At 31.4% G+C, this 13,342-nt stretch overlaps 1 protein-coding gene and 3 non-coding genes across 4 annotated transcripts in view; 2 read left to right on the plus strand and 2 right to left on the minus strand.

Annotated features, from left to right (window-relative positions):
• Nucleotides 1–13,342, plus strand: part of LOC149487337 (dopamine D2-like receptor) — a 114,366-nt gene that overhangs the window by 15,284 nt on the left and 85,740 nt on the right. The gene's annotated exons all lie outside the window — the stretch shown is intronic.
• Nucleotides 5,308–5,379, minus strand: TRNAP-AGG (transfer RNA proline (anticodon AGG)). The gene has a single exon. It is a non-coding gene; the product is annotated as a tRNA-Pro (tRNA).
• Nucleotides 9,910–9,981, plus strand: TRNAP-AGG (transfer RNA proline (anticodon AGG)). The gene has a single exon. It is a non-coding gene; the product is annotated as a tRNA-Pro (tRNA).
• Nucleotides 11,735–11,806, minus strand: TRNAP-AGG (transfer RNA proline (anticodon AGG)). The gene has a single exon. It is a non-coding gene; the product is annotated as a tRNA-Pro (tRNA).

Consider the following 13,342-nt stretch of genomic DNA (forward strand, 5'->3'; position numbering starts at 1 on the left):
TGGAGATTAATATTACTATAGAAATATTTGTCATCATTATGTATAGAAATTATTCATTCAAGTAACAAATTTAGTACTCACATTTAATAAAAATAACAAAACACATAAATTATTTTGTAAATATAACGCATAATAACGCATAATGAAAGAATTTTAGTACCTACTTACCTTATAAGTGTATCAGATAAATAACAAATACACGTATTATTATTTCGTAATTATGGAATAATTTTCAGCCACCGGAATCGAACCCATATTTTAGCGAAATGGTTAATGCAAACATTATTCTATTTTTAATGGGATTGTAGGATACCGGTAGTTTTATTATTTATCTACTAGCTAAGTGCTAACTTCGTTTATCCGACTGTAAGATAAACTAAGAACCAATCAGTTTATGGTTTGCAATCACTTAGTGAAGCCTCTGGGCTCTATTGCACGCCTCATAAGCGAAGCGTTGAGGTGGGTACTACTGTCACTTCGCGCAAAACATCTGATTTTTCAAACTTAAAATGTCTTTATGTATCATACATTGCACTTGTAAGATAATACATACACACACATATTAAGAAAAAACACTATTTTTAACGTTCATGATATTTTTGATGTCATTTTTGTTATTTAAACTAGTTAAAAAACAGTTTAAAAAAGTTCTGTCTTGGACGTCCGTGTGTCTGTATGTGCGGATCCTTTTTCTTGTTAACACGATAGCGACCGAAATACTTTACTAATCGAGTCTTTTTTTTTCTCTTACGCTTGAGTATGCTCAGGAATAGAACCCTTTCATTTTTCAGGGTCTGATTCGATGTGGTTTAATTGTTATTAAATAAACAAAAATAATAATTAATAAATAATTATTAAAAAAAAATTATGAGGCGTGCACTTTTGGATTTTCCAAATTATTTAGAGTATACGTTACAATCCTACAAACCGAGTAAATTAAAAATTTAAATATTTGAAAAACCTTTAGTAGACAAAGTTATGGATATTATGGCTAACTAAAAATATAATCAAAATTAAGAATTCTCACCTTATCAGTTGACTATTTCCACAGAACTTTCAGAACCATTCTCACAGGCAGAATTTACTCTACAATATTAAAACATCCCTCGCTTTGTTGAACTTAGAAATATTAATTTCAATATAATATCAACGACCAATTATTATTGTAGTATTTATTTGAAATAGTCAATTATGTGAAAAAAGGCATAAGTACATTCTTATTCTTACAATATTGACGCGACAAATTCCTTAAAATCAGCTTTCTGAAATCTGCAATTTCCTCTTGTAAAAAAACTTCACGAAAATTTTTCATCAAATTAACATATCCAAAAAATAAAAATGCCGCATCTATGCATATCTAATTCGTTGTATTCCTTTTATATTTCAAGAGATGTGAAACGACTTAACAAATAGCCTTCTTCTTAGAGCGATAAGAAAAAGCTGTCTAAAGAGAAAAGAAATGCATTAAACTTATTAAAGCATTCGCAGGCAGGCTTCCTATCCGGAGGAAAATCGTTCCATTGAGTTGGGAAGGAACGGATGTGCTGGTATATTGTGGTATTTATTGGTTTTGTATTTGTATTCCTATTAGCACGAGTTGTGTGAATCTAAATAACTGACATTAAAATCGTTATTTATACGTTCTAGGATTGTACGCCCAAAATTGGATACATTCTAACAATTTTCAGTTGCATTTTGCTGCAAGAATCGTGATGAGACAAATTACTAGTTTGCTTTGGAGCACAAAACAATATAATGTGTTTACTATCGTCACAATCTTTTCATGAAAGACTTCAAAATTCATATGCGATATCGTCACTGTGTCTTAACATAGATATCTAATAATATACTTATAGATGATGTAAAATAATTACACGTTACTCATTTTTTGTACATGTATGGTACAATTACGTACCTACATAGTAAAATAATACTAATTGAAATGTAACATTAGTACACTACTATCCTAATAGGAGTGTCAATTTGTTTGGCATTTATGGATAAAGGCTAGATTTTCGTCTAATCGTAGATGATGGACGGTTCTCGTAATATTGAGATCGAATTACTGTTCTGTTACAAAAAACAACGCAAAATGTGGAATATTCGATTACGAACGAATGTTGTAAGAATTCTTTAGATGTTAAAATAATGCTTGTTATTATTTTAGATTATAAAAGTTTTATATAGGTAGGTAGTATACTAGCATATGCCCGTTGCTTCGCCTACATAAGTAAATTAATACCAACCTTATCACTTTCTATATCCAGATACAAAAACATAACATAAAAACACTCCGTACTGACGTGAAAGAATGACAAACAAACAAACTTTCACATTATAAGTACGGACATAATACAGAGTTTTTATCTCACTGCCCTGCTATAAAGTCTGAAGTACGGATAATCCCATTTGAAAGCAACTACAGGAGTTTCTTTACGCCTCTCAATATTTTCCGAACCAGTGATTCCTAATTGTCATATAAATAGGACGATTCAAAGAGAAGTCTAGTTGAATGAATAAATATTTGAGTTCTATTAAAAGTTATTTATTATTATAGGAATATTTTTTATTGATAGCTCTATTAAAACTTATATCTTGCTCAGGAATAATGAATCTTTCTAATGGTACTAGATCATATATTAGTATCTTCAAATTGGTTGAGATTATTTGAATATTCGTAATTAAATATGTACCTAATTCAATCTTTCCTGTTTGTAATATTACTAGTAGACTCGGCTCTACCGAGGTACAAGTATAAAATGAATAAAATGTATGCTAATGGAAAAATTTAAATATAGCTTAAGTCAGGAATAATGCAGCTTCTTGTTTGTGAAAACATTTATTTTTAGAAGTCGTTTCAGTAATTTTAAACTTTTGGTTCTGAATGTTTATAACATTCAAAATACATTTTTAGTAGATGTAGTATTATTTTATCTGTGCTATTACACATCATTATAGAGGTAGAACTCTTACAATCCATAGTATACATTCATAACCCATATTTACATACATTTTTCGCACATTACCGTTGCTATAGCAACCTATAGATTGGCCAATGTCCGGTCGGGCAACCGCGGTATGCTGCGGTCGAATGGTCTGGCGGTGACGTCACACGTAAACATTACCCGCCAAAACGACATGTTTCGTGGCTTTTGTAATGTCACGTTAGCACACGTTAGTCGGTACATGGCATTCGATTGTAAAATATGAATGTGAAACAGTGGAAATTTTGAAGTGAAAACTTCTTTAGCGGCGTTGAGCACTTTTTCTGTAATGGGTATAAAATCTTAAACTCGCGTCAGGACACGTGACCTGATCGAAAAAGCGTAAGACGGATACCATTCCGAAATATCAAACATGCTCAACGTTAATAATCAAGTTTTCACTTCTGCCGGCACTCCCGGAGTGCAACCCGTCTTTTTTAATTTTTGGAAATATTAGTCAATGGCCCAGAATCGTATCCAATTAATATATATCTAATCAAAATGAAAAAGCACATTTTCTTTTTATTTACTTACCTTATCTATAAAATGTATTCGTATATATTAGTCGTATTAGCTGTGTCGTGTGCCTAAGGGCCGATTTTTCAATGCTTGGATAAAACTTTTTCGTCGAATAATGTATAAAACTACCATTTTTAAAACGTATTCTAATTGCCCGTATTTGACAGTTTACGTGACATTTTAATATTATTATCGTGTAATACTTTATTGGACGGATAAGTTTTATCCAAGCATTGAAAAATCGGCCCTAAGTAGTGTCAACTTAACACTCAAGAACGAAAGAACGGATTTTAATAATTTTTGGTGTACCTATTGGATTTTTCTCCGCTTGGAATAAGTTAATAACTATCAGAAATCCTTTCCTAAAAAGGTGTACTTACCGAGCGCTAGTTACAAATATAAAACTAGTTACAAATATAAAATTGAAATAAAAACAAATACAATGCTTTGAAGCACTAAAATACAGTATAGAGCTAGTAGAGTCAGATAAAAATTAAAAGTATTGTATACATTGAGATAATATTACTACGTATGGAGGAAATACCACGAACAAAATCTGTGCGCCATTTTTTTGCTCTAACTAAGTTTTAAAAATTATTATCTAGTTATCCGTCATTTGCACTTTTCCGTATTATTTGTGCAATATCGTAAACACACGAAGGCATATTTGATGCGTTTCACAACAAATAAAAAATGAGCGTGCAGTTACGCCATATGGCATAGGTTGAGCGGAACATAAGTGATGTAGGCGGTGTCGTCTCCATATGTATATCTCAATGATTGTATAATATTTCAAAGATATTGAGGTCAACCTAACACAGTATAATTTATACCAGATAATCAAACTAAATCATAATATTAATTTGCATGAATGCAACTAATTAGAGATGGCTGATACAAGTGTGACCAATATTATTCAAATACATTACCCATAGCATGGAAAGATTACATATTAAGTAACTATAATTTGATATACCTATGTATATTATTAATATTGATGAGTTGGTGATTACGGCCTGTTTATTTTATAAGAGACTAGCTATCCGCCCGCGGCTTCGCCCGCTTTGTCCAAAATATAATAAATTATATACTAAAACCTCCCCTGAGAACCACTCTATCTATTAAAAAAAACCGCATCAAAATCCGTTTCGTAGTTTTAAACATTTAAGCATACATAGGGACATAGGGACAATGAAAGCGACTTTATTTTATACTATGTAGTAATGATGAAAGGTTTATTTATTAAGATTTATAAAAAAACTAATGCGATTTTTACCATCTTTTATTACCTACCTAGTTAGCATGCTTGACCGAAAAACATAGGCTAAATACAAATTTTATCCCGGTTCAACTCGGGTGAAGCCGGGACAAGCAATTAGTTTTCACACATCTAAAATAAATATATTATACACATATAAGTAATCTGTAAACACATTCACACTAAGTAACACTTAAATAGTATCAAATCTATTTCTACCACAATCCATGTGGTTAGCAAATATACAACATAATGCGAGCAAAGCCGCGGGATACAATATAAACACGATTAAACATTTATTGGTTTGCGGTAAACAAGTTTATATACATCTGGCAATCCTTCGTGGTGTTTGTTTATCCCATCAAAACATGGATCTTTTTCTTCTTTTAAAGGAAAAATCGCTGGGAATATGTCTACAGAAATAGAAATTCAATTAAAAATATTATAAAGAGGAAAGATTTGTCTGTAAGTATGTTTTACCGCGGATACCTCGCGGCACAGCTAGTTCAATTATAATATTAAACGGCTAAAAATAAAAAATCTTCTGGGCTCGTCCGGGATTTGAACCCGGGACCTCTCGCACCCTAAGCGAAAATCATACCCCTAGACCAACGAGCCGGTTGACAAATTCGTTAAAAAAGCACACAATTAGAATAATAACATTATAATATTATTAGAATTTTTCATACATAATACGTACTAGCAAGAACCCGCGGCATCACAAGTGCTAATCCAAATTATAATATAGGTATCTCTACTAGCGGTCCGCCCCGGCTTCGCTCGTGGTACATATGAAAAATAGATGTTGGCCGATTCTCAGACTTCCCCGATATGCACAGAAAATTTCATGAGAATCGGTCCACCAGTTTAGGAGGAGTATGCAGACTAACATTGTGACACGAGAATTTTATATATAAGATTCTCTGTTAAAATGTCAGAGATCCGTATAGGTGAAAGAGTAACAATCAATACATTATTTACCTACTTTATTCAAACACGTAAGTAATTTTACACTATTATAGAATAAGTGGCGTTCTACCTTTGCTAAAATTTATCAATATCAGTTCAGTAATTTTGTTGTGAAAGCATAGGCTCACATTCAGAGTTACAATGAGTAAAAACAAGTAAGTTATATAAATAGGTAAACATAAGTAATATAAATCTTCTTATATATAAAAATGAATCGCAAAATGTGTTGGTAAGTGCATAACTCGAGAACGGCTGAACCGATTTCGATAATATGGATGTATTCCTTGAAGTACGAGGATGGTTCTTATGTAGAGAAAACGTAAACATGTACCACGGGCGAAGCCGGGGCGGACCGCTAGTTTTATATAGAAATGAAATGAAAAGGTAAATTACGAATTACCTTGAATCCTTCACATATGGCAAAAGGCGTATAATTATGAATTCCCTTTTAAAGATAATTCCATATTCTCTTTGTTTCAAATATAAGTAAAGGTAACGACTAAAACTGTTGATTTAGAAATTAACGTCGCTAAGTACTATTATATTAATTATCTCTATTAATAATATTAAAGAATTAGTATTTTAAGAATTTTAAGGAATGTCTCTAGAGAATGAAGAAGTTTAGTAAATATGTATTAGTTTAGTACCGGTAGTGTCCTATTTATCTATAACTAGATCATCCAGTTAAGTTATTAGGTACCTTTTTGTATACTTATGTTTCTCACCGTTTAAACCTTACGAGGACTGTGAAAACAATTCAAAACCAAAGCTACATCGATCCAGCCGTTCTCGAGTTTTAGCGAGACAAATGAACAGCAACTGATTTATAATATTTAGATGTCGATTGTATACTATCTTACATAATGGTATTATGGAGACAACAATGTTACACACACACACGTAACAAAAAAATTGGTTGTCTGTAAACTCGGGTTACTGACGATAGTTGAACGTGACAACGTTCGATTGTGCTTCTTTGTCGCTGGTTCCGCGCTCTCGCTTGCACTTCAAGCCTCACATGGAACGCCTCAGAGCGAGGTAACGCCGCATGAGTCATGTTTTTTCGTGCGTGCAGCCGGCTCTATCGAATTATAAGACGTTGTCACGTCAATAAATAGATCTTAGCCACATCTTAGCTATGACTGTATGTACTTTAAAAATACAACAATCACTTCACCAATTTTATTACAATTTCAATGGGATATTGCGAAAGTAATATTATAAATAAACTTATACATAAAACAGCATCATTTATAATTATAATATTTAATAGAATAGTAACATAACATATGGATAAAATTCTTTGTTTCCAAAATTGATGAAAATTAATGAAATACAATATTACGATTCCAATTATAATACGTTTTCATATTGGAAGGTGTTAATCGAGATCAAATACAAATTGTATTTATTTATTTTAATTACGAGCTCATTAAATACCGTAATTCGTATTTATCATTTATTTCCTTTTAATATTTGTGCCAATTAATTCTTAATGAACAAAGTTTGGTGAAAATAAATACCTGGAATTCGAAATACGTGTGAAATAACAAAGAATACATTATTAATGATTGGAGAGACATACATAATGAAATAAAACTTTTGATATTTATAATTTAATATACATTATATTGGCATGCAAGGTTGTGTTATATAAGTTCTGTAGGATAGGTATAAAGATAAAAAGATCTTGGTCTTCAGCTACCTACATACCAAATTTCATTGTAATCGATTCAGTAGTATTTGCATGAAAGAGTAACAAACATCCATCCTCACAAACGCATTTATAATATTAGTAGGATTATCTACCGTTATTTCTCAAATGCTTTAGGCAAAACTAAGATTTACCTTCTGCTGCAATCTAGTAAAATCTCCTAATCGTTTTACAAGTTTAAGATGCCTTTACTGTCAAGTTGTCAGAAACTAACATGGTAAAGCAGATTACCGTTTTAACTTTGTGGTCAAACCTAGCTTTAGCTAAGAAGCTGCATTGCCTGAAGCTAGGCTTTATCCATTAAATGAAGGCAAATAGTAATCCTTGATGCAACTGTTCCCTTTTGAATCAAAAGTGTGGGTAATTTAATTTATACAGATAATGAACACGGTCAAGTGAAACGAAAATTCGTTTGGAGAGTGTAAATAATAAATCGGGATATAAATCCATGTCTCTATATTATAGTATGAAACAAAGTTGCTGTCGCTGTCTGTCCGACCGTGTATGCTACAATCTTTAAAAGAGCGCAATGTATTTTGATGCGGTTTTTCCAATATAGAAATATAGTAGCTATCGAGGAACATTAAAGTATACAATTTGTTAAATTTTAGTCCAAACGGGCGAAGCCGCGGCCGCGTGCGGAAAGCTAGTCTATATGAACGCGGAAGTTTCTAAGAATTTAAAAATATTTGATGCTCTTTCTCCTGAAAGCTACTGAACGGATTTTGATGATAGTTCTTAGTGATGTAGCTTACACATCTATCAGAATAACACACAAGCTATAGAAATACTAACTTTTTCGAGTTAGTTGCGGGTAAAACCGCGCGGCAAAGACAGTTCTTTATAATATTTGCACAGCAGTTGTAGTAATTCATTGTAATGTTAAATAATGAACTATATTAGTCATTAAAAGGTACAATTTAATGTAAACCTCGTTATGACGTGAATAAAATTCAAATATTTATTCATCAGTATTTAATTTGAATTCATAAAAGAGAACTCGGTGTTGTTGCACATTCGAGTACCTAAATAAGTTGAATTAAATTTCATTAATTTATACATACAATTATATTAATCATTACTTAAATATGATTCTTTCCAAACAATTAGACACATGCAGTTTGTTATGATATAGCAATTTGCATAAACTGATTCTTTTTCATTTTTCATTTTTATATATAAGTAGTAAACGATCAAATTTTCTTCTTATCTGACCGTATAAAGGCGATTTAACCGACTTTGATACTTATCGATACACAAATCTAGCGTCTATTATAACAGCAAATAAAATTTTGATAAAATACCTGTAATCATAATCTAATCACTCCCTATAATAAATCCTAATAAATACAAATCCAAATTCAGAACACTCTGTATAGTACATTCGCGAACAAAAGCCTAATATTATAAGGCGCAAAGGTCAAGCTCTCATAAAGGAAGCTCTTACTATAAATCGTTCCACACTTGATTACACCTCTGCACCTGACGTTTCGTACTTTCGCCTTTACCGGATTGTAATGATTTTCGAAATCATTTTTCACGCGACTGTACTATACAGCATGATTTTATTTTATTTTATGCGCAATAAATGTTGAAATTGTGCGATATGAAAATAATTTTTAACGCCACTTTTTATTGAAAATGAACGAGATGCAATAGAGTCTATAATTTTCAACTGCAGGTCAATTTTTGATAGTTTAACTCATAGACTCAAAATAAAAATATGTTATAAAAAATATTTTAATGGCCACTTCTTGTTGAAAATTAAGAAGTTCCAAGCTGAGTAACGTATTTACACTTAAAAATCATAATTTTGGATATTTAGGGCTGATTTTTCAATGCTTGGATAAAACTTATCCGTCCAATAAAGTATTACGCGATAATATTAAAATGTCACGTAAACTGTCAAATACGGGCAATTAGAATACGTTTTTATAAAATGGAAGTTTTATACATTACTAGCGGTCCGCCCCGGCTTCGCCCGTGGTACATATTTCGCAATAAAAAGTAGCTTATGTCCTTTCTCGGGTATCAAAATATCTCCATACCAAATTTCATGCAAATTGGTTCAGTAGTTTAGGCGTGATTGAGTAACAGACAGACAGACAGAGTTACTTTCGCATTTATAATATTAGTATGGATTCGACGAATAAGTTTTAACTTTTAACCAAGGATTGAAAAATCAGCCCTAAGTTAAAGAGTTTATTTATATATATAATAAATTATTTAATACATAATGTAGGTATTAAAGCAATGCCAAAAATGTAGAGTCGAACTATAACAGAATTAATTGTTATTAATTTTTGTAACAACAAAAATTACTAGTATGTGCGCTTAAATTAAATCCGTATCACATACGATTTAAGATAAATGTTTGTGTGTGTCAAGTGAAAGGTAGTTGTGATTTGTGACGTAGATATAACAATATTTTTAATTGATTCTTTTATTTCAATATGTCGTCAAGCGGCTCGTTGGTCTAGGGGTATGATTTTCGCTTAGGGTGCGAGAGGTCCCGGGTTCAAATCCCGGACGAGCCCGGATATCCTTTTTATTGTTAATAATAATATGTTCTTTTGATATATTAGTTCACAGCTAACGACAACGTAGATATATTTTCTATTTTTCAATTTGATTTTTGAAATATATTTATGGTCATCTCTTATCAAGTAAAGAGGGTATCTGTTTATCCGTTTATGAAAATAAATAAGATAAACCATGGATATTGGATAAACCCTTTAATGACGTTTATTTAATCATCTTACTGACCTTTCTTTTCAACAAAGAACCTTGCCTTGTTTATACAAAGTATAGAAAGAATTTCAAAATATCATCCGGGCTCGTCCGGGATTTGAACCCGGGACCTCTCGCACCCGCGAAAATCATACCCCTAGACCAACGAGCCGGTTGGTATAAAAAACAAATTTAACTATACCAAAGTTAACTATAACATACCTACTTTACTTTCACTTCTCGATAGTTCCAAAAGTAGGTTAGTATGTCTTTATATTGTTAACTATTGAATACATAATATATCACGGTTAAAAATATGTGTATGTTATGTTTCTATATGTACCTACCTACTAGTTGTACCTAAGCATATATTTATCTAAGTGCTTAGGTATTTTTAATTCGAAATATAAGATGGCTCTATTTTTAGAGCTCTACGTCTTCACACACACTCTATTGGGATTATTGTGCATAAAGCTGTTTAAATACTATAGTATTCATTCATATTAATTATTATATATTAGTTTCTATCTAAACCTGGCCTTGCATCTCTATTTTTCAGGCATATAATTACAACATGACAAACGATTTCCTTTTCCACCAAAAACTTTTGAAAGCTCACATCAGTAAGCTATTTAGTTTCTTTCCGATAAGTTGTGCTTAGAGAAAAATTTAGATTAACATTTTTTTTAATAAAAAAGAGCGTGTGTGCCGAGCACACGAGTCAGAAGTGGAACTTCTTTAGCAAGATTCATAAATACCAAACTCGTCGTCATCATCGTATATAACCAATAGCCTTCCTCGATAAATGGGCTATCTAACACCGAAAGAATTTTTCAAATCGGACCAGTAGTTCCTAAGATTAGCGCGCTTAAACAAACAAACTCTTCAGCTTTATAATATTAAGGAATAGATTAATGTGTATCGGTAACTTAATGTTCTTTCTTTCTAAAGAAATTTCACTTCAAAAACTTTACATCAACATTTTTTTAATATAATAAATCATACAGCCACCTGAAAACCACCTTTCTCCAATACAATATTTAGACATGCCATCAACCCTCACAAGCTAAATAGATTACAACTACTGTCCTTAAAGTTTAACATAAGAGCCGTTCCCGAGGCGTGTTCCCAAAATTGATTTTACCCGGGAACTTGGGCATTTTCAAATCTGCCGACCTCTTAACTCTGTAACTCAGGGTGACTCCTGTTTAGGGAACTGTCAAAAGTGCTTATGTGTGGCCTACGTGTGCTGTATATTGTATTAAATATGTGTGAAGTGAAATGATTGTATTTATTTGCGTGATCTAATAGTATTTGTAAAGGAATAACGATAAAAAGTATGACTTCGAATAATTTTTCAAGAAATTTGCTTTATGGATGTAGGCGTATGTGTATGCGTAGATTATTATTTATTATCAAAAGTTACTAATATAAATTACAAGTGTAGCAATAAAATTGAAAAACAACATAAAAACTGCGACAAAGAACATAAAACTAATTTATTCTACTTCATAATGTTAACAAGTTGTCCTGATATAAAAAATGATAAAAGGGATATCCGGGCTCGTCCGGGATTTGAACCCGGGACCTCTCGCACCCTAAGCGAAAATCATACCCCTAGACCAACGAGCCGGTTGACGAAAGTTTTAAAAAATCTCAAATAAATTTATCTGCTTCCACTACTATCGCTACATAATAATATTGAGACCTACAAAAAGTTACGAAACAATGGCATATAAGGTATGTAAATTTATATTATTATGAAAGTAACTTATATTGTACAGATTATTATGTGAGTTTGTTTGTACCAAGATAGCTCCAACACTACTGCACCAATTGTCCACCAAATATCCTAAAATAAACAATCACAGAAAATTTACATTGCTTCTGAGTGACTTACATTTTTAACTAGGTAACTATAATATTATTTTTTTAATTGGACCTTAACAATGAAAATTTATTTCTCACGTAATGAAAACACAATAAAGACTTCTTATTGATTTATGGTTATTGGTATAATATTTCATGAATAGGGTCTTGTTACCGTAAAATTAATTATGCACTCCCGAACGAATATTAAAAAGACGGTAGAGTGCGTTATTTTATCGAAATCGATATTTGAGAATATACACTTAATTTATAATTACAGAGATATTAATATAAATCATATTCTTTTAATTACCTATATTATATCTTTATAAGTAATGTAGTATTTTTTGGCATATCACAGTGTAGTATTTTATCGATATCGATTAATCGCTACACAGATGACACTCACTTTCTAAGTTTTGTCACAGATTATATACTATGATTTCTCAGTCATGTTATTAAATAACAATGCATTGTTACACCCCTTGTAGTGTGGTTATTAAAAGCACGTTGCTAACGAGATGTTAACTAGCTCATCAAACCGTCGCGGTTCGCCTGCGATTAGCGCGTTATCGTGTACACTGACACTCGCTAGTGATGTGCTGACTGCTGGGATGTCGATAGTTTGTGAATTTCTAAGCTATGTTATTGTGGAATTGAAGCGGTTAGTTGCAAATGCATTTGAATGGAATCTTGTAAAGATATTAAATTAAATCGTTGCTGCCTTTTAAATTTCTTTTTACCACTCATGAGGTATATTGACATGAATTATTTTCATTTAATCTTTAAAATTTCGTATTAATTGAAGTATTAAAAATAATGTTTATACCAAAATATATTATTCTATTCTCATATTATCAATTTGCATTATATTATATAGGAATGTTGATCATTGGAATAGGTGTAATAATATGAGATGTAGGCAATTGATTTATTTTAATATTTTGGGAATTTACTAATATGGACGATCAATTAATTTATAATTTGAAAATAATTAAGTATTGGAATAAATTAACTTGTTTAATAATGATTTGTTGGAAATGCTAGTTCCAAGAGGCTGCTCTATCAAAGTAGAATTCACAGAAATATATTCACAAACACATAATTTCGGGGACATCATATTGACTTATCCAGTTTCCACGTTATACGTAGGATTTAATTAGATGGCTTTGCGTATTAATGCGTAAAATGATAATTATTTTTATTGTAGGTATATTATTATTTTTTGTTGAAATAGATAACATAAGATTCGTACCTGTTCATCTGAAAGTATTTTTTTTAAACCAGTTGATTTAATTT

Source organism: Colias philodice, chromosome 7, assembly GCF_061535455.1.
Source record: "Colias philodice isolate Cphi_HAF_F1 chromosome 7, ilColPhil1 Martin Lab GWU primary, whole genome shotgun sequence".
In the NCBI taxonomy this organism is placed as follows: Eukaryota; Metazoa; Arthropoda; class Insecta; order Lepidoptera; family Pieridae; genus Colias; species Colias philodice.